Genomic DNA, 12,293 nt, shown 5'->3' with positions numbered 1-12,293 from the left:
CCCGTCTACTCTCGTATTTTATCATCGACTGAAATCGAGTTAGTGAATAACGGAATTAAAGAAGTCAAATACGGGAATAGATTTTTAAATACGTATATTTCGTGCAATCGTTGATCGGAAAGCGAAGCAAAACGAAATGACGCGTGGTGGAGAATACAAGTGAGACAACTTCATTTAATCAAGCGTTAATCAATATTTGTAGTCAAACAAAGATAAGTTGCAGACATGTGATGAATAGGATAATAGGTGCATACACATACGTCATATAAAAACAGTCAGGTTTGATAAGCGAATAATTAACAAGGTCAAAATGTTACTCAAGAAGAATGAATAAATTGGCCTGTCCGGAAGCTAGAATAAACCATGTGGGTTTGAAATAACAACCGACACTACAAAGTCAGTGGCTATCTCAATTCAGAACCTAATTGAAAAGCACGCTGACGTTGGATGTTAAAGATACAGGATCCGAGTTCCGATGTGAACATTAGAAGTGAGGTCCAAATATCTTCAGCTGGTAATTCTTAAACGGAATAAAATAGGCATCGTGGGTTCCACTGCTAGCCACTATCCATTTTTGCTTATAATGATTCTAAGTTTTGCTAAAACAAAAAAACTATCCCCAAAATGATGTGAAATTTTATCACAATCAACTTTTTCTATGCGCATCTACGATTTTATGGATTTCGACAGTAAAAACTGAAATAGTTCAGTGGTTCATCATCAATGTACATAAACATTACATCATTACATGGTTTCTATTGTTAGTTCGATTTATCCAAGACGAAATTTAGAGTATTTCATTAATTAGACCATTTCACCCTAGACAACCGGCTAAAAGTGAAAATCATCACTGCTATATCCCAAAGAATTAAACTATGTTTTAAACAGAGAGAGGTAAAAGAGAAAACGTAAACATTTTCGGTTGACTCACACTGCCATAAATTAGTGCATAATCAGCAAGCGCTGTTCTATTCGAATAGTGACCAATCTCGTATAAAATGTCTATATAATATACGTGGTAAACGATGGTTACGCGGCATCATGGATTGATGGAAGTTAGACCTGTACTCCATTGGATTCCAGCTCAATGATCTAAAAGTTAAGGGTTCGAACGTGAGCTCGATGATCCTGGGTTTAATTGCCGACAGCAGGGTCACTGATGAGCACTCCTAGGGGGCCGTAACAAAACGAAATGGCTTTCTGGTGCTTATATATATTCACTGACTGTTTAACTTAGGTCAGTTAGTGATTTCACTGAAATTAAACAACCCCCACAATTACATCTTGGTGATACGTTTTCGTTGTAAAATGACTTAAAGTCAGTCAACTGTCGAACAGGATCCTTCAGTAATGGCCCACAATATATGAAACACTTTGAACAAAACATGTATATTACCGACATATAAATATAATAATTATAGGTACATATACATAATAAATTTCTTTTACAAACAAGAGAGCGTTAATTGTATTTTATTAAGTTGTTATTTCTTACAAAATTATAGGAACAAACAATCCTCTTAGTTTAATGATAACCTAGCATGTGTTAATTATAGATGATTTTCATGAAAGTGAAGTATTTTCGACAGTTAGATGGTACTAGGTAAATTGAGAAGTATTGTCAAAAATCAAGGAAAATAAAAACGCATAAATATAATCTCAAGTTTTTTTAGAAAAACAGCAATATTCAGTAAAGTTCACACATGAACCATCTTTCAGAGTATATTGTACCAGCACCATGTAAAATATATAAATCTTATTGGTTATCGAAAGGATTATGATTTTTGAACACTGTACACATTGGCAACGTCAGGCAATCTGAATCCTTCTTAAAAGTTTTCCATAAAATTAAGTGAAACGGTTTACAAACGAATACAAATCAGGAATTTATATACACCGGAGGCCTCAGCAATTGACCGATTCCATTCTAATCTATGTACACAAAAGATATATGTTCACTCTTTCATCGCATTATCGTTTTAACTTCCGTTAGTTCTTTATAATTGTTTGTAAGCATGACTCGTTGGCAAACTCAAGGAAGCCTCAAGAAACCCGCAAAGAGCCGAAGACATTCCATCCAATCACCGCTAGAGGAACATTCTAGAATGTCGACGTGTAGCTTCCCCATTGGATGAATCAGAAGGACCCCCTATGTGCCTATTGGCTGTCAAAAACGATGATTTACTTTCAGCCAAAACCTATAAATACATGAGATTTTTGTACTATATTTGACACTGTGTTGGCAATAACATTCCTACTTACTAGTCTTCTGTCTTCTCTCTTGCGACGTTACGGGTCCGATCGTTCCAGTAGTCTAGTAGTACGTGGTATAGCAAGAATTAAAGCTCTATATATAACATTGTTAGTTAGTTATTATTACATTATTTTATTATTTTGTTCATCATATTCACCAAATGAATAATTTTCTCCTTTACAAAATATCTTAGCAAACTTTTATTCGCCATTACATCATTACATAACTTCCTTTCTCTGTTTGATACAAATAATTTATTGACAGTTTCCCCATGTTATTCAAGTTGACAAAAATCTTTTATCTGTGAACTTGTTACCTACCACATAGTTTCTTCGTATACTTGGTGAAATTCGACCACTTTTTATATGATGCAATATTTTTTAAATTTTATTCAAGACTTATGTATTCTCACTAACTATTAGTACGCTCGTATGGCTTTTATAAATGACAAAGTCGAAGGGGAAATTTTCTTCTCTGAATGGTCTTTATTTATTCTAAATTTTAACAGAAAGAATATGTGCTGTTGATATACTCGAAGGGGAAATAACGAATGTCAAAAGGTGTTTGAAGAACAACGGATACCCACTGAAATCTGTTGAGAAATATGCAAAATGTGAAGACAAAATACTCAAAGAAACTACGGAAAACAAAAACCTATTTTTATTCAGCTTAAATTCAAAGGTGATGATGTCACTAGGTCAATCAATATTAGACTAAAAACAGCATTGACAAGAACTTATCCTCCAGTCAAACTGATTGTCTTGTCCGAAATAACATGTTCTTTAACACAATCAAACACCGATGGGTATCCCATTCATGTTACCACCAACTGTGTACACAAATTCACATGTATCTGCTAAAGCAGTTACACTGGTAGAATAAAAAGGAAAGCCTACGTCCGACTCAAAGAACATATTCCAAAACGTCTAAGGTCAAGTCGGTTAAAACCATCCAGCAGTGCCATCTCAACACATCTCCTTGATACAAGACATCAAGTCGATACACTGAAGTCTTTCAAGGTGATTAATAAACAATCAAACTCAAATCTTCTAAAATTTACCACAGCGATGACGATCAAATGTCTAAAACCAGATCTATATGTCCAAAAAGAAGCAGTAATAAATCTTTCTTTATCCTGGTAATATTACACTCCTTTTATTGCATCATTCATCATTTCAGTTCTTTCAGAAGTTTTGATCAAATTATTATCATTTTTCGTTAACACTTAACTGAGTGATTTCAACTTATATCTTTATTTATTATCAATAATCTGTTTTCAGTTATTTTATTATACAATCATCTGATGTTTGGTAACTCTATGTGTTTTAATCAATATTTCAATGTTCTGAAACTCTCCCTCCCAAATTTTATTTATTTATCTGTAACAAATTATTTATGACCTTATCAACTCTACATTATGATACATATATTCATCTTTAATCACCCTCATATGCATAAGTACGTCAATATCTGTAATAACTTAGATTTAAAAATATTATAGGTTGTAATTAACTGATGAGAATCGAACTGAATCAAATAAATTCATATTGTTCTGCAACAATCTTTGTTTTTGCTTTCTTTAACAGTAGGAAGGATAAATTATTTTGTATAGCGAAAGCAACTCATTTAATCATTGAGAAAGAATAGAAAGAATTCAGTGGAGAAAAGTTTCTTTTCTACTATTTCAATTAATTCAGTTGTACAATTATATTCACAGCAATTTAATTATTTTGATGAATTTATCAAATTACAGACAAAAATCAAATCATTAAATGGGTTCATGTTAATCTGCTCAAATATCCGCTCTTTGCTCTATTCAGTATGATTGAGTGATCTGATATTTCAATGATCAAAACACGACTGCATATTTGCGTAGAAGTTAATAAAGAATAGGGAAACAAAAAAGACTTATGGATCAGGAACAGAAGAGAAATAGCCGAGTTGACAGATATGAAGAAGAAATTCAGAACGTCAAGGTCATAAAAGTAATTGACAATTAACCATGAAAAATCGTTATAACAGCTGAATACTAATTAGGAAGTAACTTAGAACGTCGGGGAAATTAATATATATATATATATATATATATATATATATATAATGAAATATTTGTTAAGTATTCTACTAGCAATAATACAACTTACCGGCAATTGGCAGAATTGGATCAGATTTAGTACTCATAAATATATGCTTTGTACATCTTCTAGCCCATGTCTTATGTATGTGTATGGCTTTCTTATAATAATTCTCTGGATGTGTATTAATATAACACAATATTCTTATTTTTTTATACAGTTTTGTAGAATAGTCTGCATCTACTATAAATGAAAAGAGATAAGATTATTATAATATTATTATCAGGGTTGATTTACAATTCTGCAAAACTAGACTTACTGTGAATATTTAGCTTTGGGTTAATAGTAGTTGTATTGAAAGGTGAGTTAGTAATAGTTATTATATGCTCTCTGTTCTTTCGTTTACTCTGTTTATTTTTGCTGTTTAAATGATGATGTGTAGTTGGTGCATTAGTGATTAGACTTTTTTTATTATTATCATCATAATTATGATTTGTACTAGCTGTACTGCGACTAATAATAATACTACTACTATCACTATCCGCAATATTTTTCACAATAAACTCTCTTAATTTATCGGATAAGTAATTTTTTTTGTTGTTCCGATAATTGTAGTACTCTTGATAATTGAACGTATTTCCAAAGAATACTTTAAAATTTAACAGTAATAACAAACCAGTTCCAATGCCTAGAATCAGACAGCATAGTCCTCGAAATTTAGAATATGCCTGACGGGAATTTTGATACTGTAGTTTCTTCATAGAATCAGACAAGTTAGAATGTGTATGTGTTTGTATTTCTGACGTTTGTTTAATCGCTTCATCCAATCGTATTGTAACTGAAAAAATTGAAATAAAACAGAAAATATGTTTTCAAATAGTCAATTGAACATTTGATTAGTAAACTGTAGTGTGAAATTAGGTCTAAGACTAACAGAAAACACCAGTTCCAATCTGATGGTTGCCAACATACTTATGGGGTATAACCAAGTTTAAAAAGAAAGAGCTGCACTGAAAGATGTGAATATAATATATATATATATATATATATATATATATACATAAATGTATAACGTTATTGAACCAAAAGGCTAGTAACAATGACACTATTTTGTAATTCACCATCAAGGAGTAACCAAACATTTCTATATAGCTTTGAAATGAAACTACACTAGTTCTAATAGTCTTAATAAATTAATCGTAAGGAAAAATTTCAGTCTTCAATATAAAAAGTCACGCGAAATGTTTTGATAAACAGACAGGTTTAGAGAATGGACGTCTGAACTATTGTTAAACCTTGTAATATTAAGAAGTAATCAAATTGGTACATACTGTAAGGCCGTTGAAGTAGTCAACAAAAAGCCTCAAACCTGGGAGAGCCTTGCAAGCTGATATTTATCAGTAAGGCATATCTGTAATATTCAGATAACTGATGCTTTTCCTGGGATCCAAACTCCAGTCACTCACATTCACAATCACAGAGGTTACTACTGACCTCTTTTGGTCGAGATTGTGCATTTTGGAAATTTAAATTAAAATGATACTTCAATAAATATTTATTTCTTAATTGTTTTCATCTGTTGTGTGATCACAGAGATCATTCACAATTGTATCCCGAACGTGATTTTTTTCAGATAATTCGTTTCTGTGAAATAAATTAAAAATAATTGATTTCAAAAGAAATTGTTTAGATTATCGTCTAATCATAAGCATTCTTACGTATACTCACGTAAAAGATATTTATTTTATTGTCATATGAATGGTTAACGAAATTTATATTTTAAAGTTGCTGACATTTCAAACAACATTTACTAATATTTATTTTCCCATTGAACATAACATTTAAACAGAGATAGTGACCTTGTCTGATGATTGTTTTTATTTTGCTATGCATTCACTGACATACTTTTCAAGTTATTAATTCAGTCTTAAGGATTCACTACTCAGCTATATATCATAGTACTTTATATAAATCTTTTGAATATCTGCACAAAGATGTAATATTTATTCACTTAAAAAAACTGTTTAATATTTGCTACAAAAACAAACAAATATTACGTATTTAACCTACTTATAACAACAGATCAACATAACCCTTAAATTATATTCACTACTACTTGTTAACTTACGTAACATTGTAAGCAAAGATGGATAGTGGCTAGCAGTGGAATCCGGGATGCGCGTTTCGTCCTGTCAGAGACTCGTCAGCTGGATGTACCTACATCTCACAGTTGGTGTTCACTCTGGGATTCGAACCCAGTACCATTCGCTTCAAACGCCATCACGTTATCCACTCAGCTAGTGAGTCCTGATAGTCACTTGCTTGTGCAATGAGGTGAAGTTTAAATTCACTTAGTATTGTTTGTTTGAATCTTCCCATTGATGTTTGGGACTGCAACTGGTCAGTCTCTAATTGGCATATGTGCATACTGTGCGTATTGCCTCGATATAGCCTTAATTCACAAGCGTTGTAAGCAAAGATGGATAGTGGCTAGTAGTGGAATCCAGGACGTGTGTTTCGTTCTATTTGGGACTCGTCAGCTGCATCTTAGAGTTGATGTTCACTCTGGGACTCGAACCCAGTACCTTTTGCTTCAATTAGAGACTGATGAGTTGCAGTCCTAAACATCAATGGGAAGATTCAAACAAACAATACTAAGTGAAGTTACATAACATTGGTTTGTAATTTTATCATCTGAGCTGTAAAAGTTAACTGGTAATACGGTTTAATAGCATATTCTACAAAGTTTGTTAACAATTATTATTCTGTCTGGACTAACCCAAAATCAGTCAGTTTTCTTCTGGTACTTGAGAACTGAGTAATTAATTCATTAAATATGACCAGAATGAAATCCAATTAGCAGTTTTAAATCCAGTCAAAGTATATCATCTTCCCACAAGAAAGTGATGTGAAATGACTAGTAATGATAAATATAACATTTTTATCATTAATCTTTTATGAATATTAGACAGATATATATGGCTGAAAGTATTCTTTTTGGTATATTCTTAAATTTGAAATCAGACTGATCAAAGCTATCAGATAAAAAGAAGTTTAATGTAGATCAATTAAATGCTTTTATGTCACATTTACTAAGTGATATCATGGGGATTTCTGCGTAGTTATGAGTAATTATTTATGACAATTTTTCACTATATGCTATAAATGTAGATATTTACTGTCAATACTATGAGCGTGATTATTCTTCTCATTCAGTAATTAGGAAGCATATACCAAAAGCCACTCAATACAAATACATTAAAAAAAAGCAAAATAGGTGAGAAAATTATCAGCCATTAGTGTACCTGTTGACTAGGTGTTTGTATGTTTTATGTAGAAACTTTAATAAAAATAATCAAGTTTTGTCCTCTCAGTGATTATTTACTACCAGCTACAGTACTAATATTCACAGTGACCTATTTGTATTTCATTTTCATTCTCCATCTATTGAGTTTCGTTAAATGTTCAGTTCAATGGTCAAACTCTATATCTGGTGTTGAACAGTGGCTATTTGTAGTACTAACACCTTAATCTGATTGTTATATCCTCGTCGCTCCATTACTTATGCCTTAAAATGTGGAACCACTAAAACTCCGATGAGTTGAAGTAAGTACACAAAAGATTAGTACAAGTGAAGATATGTTCACTTCAAAACACGACAACCCTTATCGAAAACACACCCATTTATATATTGATTGGTACACCCACTTGATTATCAATAACAAAATATGAAAAATGCCCGGGATTACAAAAAACATCACATACTGGATGTAATGCTGAATATAATTCACATTAATCTAATACAAAGAATATCATAATTGATAAGAATCAAAATGAAAATGTAATTAATCTTATGCTAATCAAGTTCTTACACCGAAACTCAAATGATAATCATTCTGAGCAGTTATCTTACTCAATCAAAAGGGAATACAATTGCCACTGAACGAAGGTTCATACATGTCATATTAAAGGAAGTTCATACTGAATCGATACCAAATATATTGACCTAGGTTATATTATCGTCTTATCCCATCATATCACATATTTATTTATTAAACACAAAATCAGTTTCCAATATTACATATAGTGGCAGACATTTGGGAACACAGAAACCGGGAAATATTGACTGATCAGCAGCGGAAAGGTAGTTATGTTAAATATGTTATAAGGTTTATCAATCACTTTTTGTTTCCACAATTATTTAAGTATAAATGACTAGTAAACTAAATCATGATTTTCGCTAGTTTTGATCTTTAGCATACCATTTATGTACGTAATTCTTAAGATCTTATTGAAATAGCTGAAATAAATATAAAAAATGTTGACGAGAAAGCTGGTTTACACTTTAAAATGCAAACTCTAAAAGGAATCATCTCACGTATTTCTCCAACTGACCTGTAAAACATTGAAAAGTATCATTATGGTTGCTGTTGAAATGGAATGTCTAGAATGTGTGCAAATAAAAAAGCTTTTGGCTCAAGTAGTCATATACATTTAGAGTTATCTTTAATAAGCCTAAACACTCCATTTGATCCCAGAATCACTTACACATTGTTGTTACTAAACGTCAGCAAACATGAAAATACAATGAAGATAGAACACACATACGAAATCATCTAACAGCCATAGCTAGGAGAACTGAGGTTTTTTTTGGCATGGAAACGAAAACAGTGAAACGTCGGATATTTCGTCTTTTACTGTCAGCCTGTAAAGCAATGACAATAAAGATACTATACATTTTTGTGTATCGCTTTGGTTTCAATTACACAGAAGAAATGAAATTTTGTATCCACTCATATACAAGAAAATACTTACATACACAAACGCTTTTACTTCTGGTAACTGTTCACCATAGCAGGTGAATGTTGGCTCAGATTAATATTCTAAGAGTATAATCAAAGTAAATGCATTACTGACAAGCTCTTGTTATCGTGTTATGAAGCACGATTCGAGTAATCCTTAAGTCTTCTCATAGTAATACGATAACATCCGTATGCTCACTGACAAAGTCTTTCACAAAGCAACACCTCCATTAATCACTTCTTTCCTAACCAAAGAGAAAGTGGGAAATACTAAATACCTACCTAAATCTATTGCTTATCTAAAATGTTAGTGAAGACATTGGAAATCATTAGGAAGATATTTTTTATAAACTCAAAAGAGAAGCTCATTTCAATGACAAATCAGGTAGCTGTCAGTAGAAAAAGCGGTTCTAGTTTTTAATAATAATAATAATAATCATCGAGAGTACTTTGTCTTTCTTTTAACAGCTAATATTTTTTATGAGCACTAATAAAATGTCGGCCACTTAACGCTTATCTGATTGTTAATCAAATAATAAGACTCAAGTCATGTATCTGATGACAACATTTGGTTAGTGACAAAGAAGACTATGATTATTTCAAGGTATATATAACATTTTTAAATATTTGACGATAACATACTTTGATTTTGCTATTTATTTGGTTCTTAAGTTTCAATTTGTTTAGTGATTTGCTCACTGGATTCACTTTAGGTCAAGTGAGAATGAAACATGAATTGTACATTTCAGTCATAAAGTACATATGCATGTTACGATTCACTTTTTTCCTCGATTGTTCATATATTTATCTTTAATCTCGTTCTTTTATTTGTTTATGAAATAGGTCTAAAAACCAATTATCTGGTTAGATAGCTTTCAGTGCAAACGAACTACAGTTTGCACTAGTTGTATTTTCTTTTTACATTATTCGGATGAATATGTAGAATAATACCAAGAAATACTATGTCTATTTAGATAGCTAATTATCTCCCCTCAACATTGCCTACAAAACATATACTTGTACGGATAAGATTATTTTAATTAATTTCATCATGAGTAAACCAACTAAAGGGTATTGGGAATGAACTTCAATAAATACTGAAGTCTAGTATTTACGTCTCATGTTTATCTCCTTAGTACAAGCCAAATTTCAATTAAATGACTCATGTGTAAATTATAACACTACCTGTAATTGAACAATATTATCCTCAATCATAACTTTATCAGTCTTTACTCTGATCAAAACAACCAATGTCCTTCGCTTATAACGTAATAATCTAATTTATACGTTGAGAATTTTTATATTTCAAACATAGAGATCAGATGAGAATTCAATTTTAAAAACATTCAGGTCTTTGAAACCTACACTAATTGATTATTAACCACATAAGTAAGCGATATCATTTTATTGAATTTACACTAAACAGTATTATTATTTAATCAGAAATTAATTTTTAGTAAATAAAGCTATTTCAATAAACTAATGAGAAATGATAAAAGAGGAAAGTAAGAAGGAGGCAAGGAAGAATATTATGGTATATATTTAAATTTGTCGTCGAAAGATAAGGTTATAAATAAAGAATAGAAATTTACTGTCCTTTCTTTTCTCTCCTTATGTACTATTTAATTCCCGTGAACATGACAACATAATAATGATAATGATAATAATAGTAATTATTATTATGTACGTACTTTAACACATGATTCAAGATAAACATAACAATAGTATTCAAAAAATAACATAGTGAACATACATTTTATTAGAAGAGAAAATTGGATATGGAGTAGGTTAAAAAGTAAAATGAATTTATTTTACGACTATAAGATTATTTTTATATTGTTATATTAATACTGAATTGTACTTTTGCCCATTTTTTTATACCATATATGAATAAAACCATTGAAAAGGGAACACAATAAAGGTAATAAACAAACAAATGGTCTACTTTTTCATTTTTAAAGTTTATGAACGATAATTAAAGATATCAGAGTTATAATGTACTTATTTAAACTAAATGGCCAATAAAGACGAATGATGTATTCGTTCTGCCTTTTTTAATGATTCTGAAAATCATTCATTATAAATTGGATTAGTGTATTCAAACTTTAAAACTTTTGAGCTACCTGCTTTTTTAGTTGCGTAAGTATCGCAGGAACTTCTGTTTTACACTAGATCAGATTGATTACTGATTTTTTTAAACCATCTAACATACTCATGTGCTTTTACAAAGTGTTTAGAAAATATGTACTACAGAGTTAAATCCAAACATTAATGGAGTGTAGTAAATTTTCCCGTTTTGATGGTCTTTAAAGAAGTAAGACCCTATTACTCTAGAACTTATATATTAGATATATCATGCAATGAGCGAAGTTTCATAGGAGCTTAATCAATTATAAGCATTTTCCGAAAAGGATGAATGATACATAGCAACTATTGTAAACCATATTTTAGTGTTTGTTTGGACATTCCCTAGTTTTAGAGATGCAAGGAAAAGATTTCTCGAGGAATCACAATAAATTATATTAGTAATTTTATTTTTAAGTGACCAAACACATTGTATTGAATAAACAGATGACTGAAATTGGAAAATTTTTATAATCGCCAAGTTACAATGATAACATCTGACCATATGAAAACAACTTTAGTTTAATCCGATACTTAGAAACAATACTTTACAAGAAGACAAACGTTGTTTATATTTATATCAATAAATCTGTTTAAAATAACGTTTTGATTTATCCATTGTTCCACCGAAAAATGCTCGTTATGACCCTATTTTGTATGAAGTTATTTTACCAGTCAAATTTAATTACCTCGTTGTAATAGAATTTTGACAGTAATAAAATTGATAAACCAAGGGTCAACCGGGTTAATTTTCATTATTCTCAAACTAAGTTGTTAAAACACTAATAATTGCAAGAAAATCAAAAAAATTACTACTCTATTCAGATTGAAATAAGAAAGTAAGCAATGGTCTTGAATGTAGTATATAATACAGAACTTTCCATATCTCTCTAATAAACACTCTGGAAGCTACAAATCGGCCAGGTTTCAACGAGAGGAGGAGACAAGTGAAGATAGTATATTACAATCACGAATAGAGACTGTGATAATATATAATATAATTTATAAGATCGAACTAACAACTAGATCTTAACCTTG

General features: G+C 30.9%; 1 non-coding gene across 1 annotated transcript; it reads right to left on the bottom strand.

The window, feature by feature from the left end:
- Positions 1-6,566: 6,566 nt before the first annotated feature.
- Positions 6,567-6,633, bottom strand: Smp_tRNA_00854_Gln_TTG.1.1. Its single transcript has one exon. It is a non-coding gene (tRNA).
- Positions 6,634-12,293: the final 5,660 nt, after the last annotated feature.

Source organism: Schistosoma mansoni, chromosome 4 (assembly GCF_000237925.1).
Source record: "Schistosoma mansoni strain Puerto Rico chromosome 4, complete genome".
NCBI lineage: Eukaryota > Metazoa > Platyhelminthes > Trematoda > Strigeidida > Schistosomatidae > Schistosoma > Schistosoma mansoni.
Note: the sequence above shows the minus strand (reverse complement) of the source record. Positions and strands in the feature narration are given on the sequence as shown.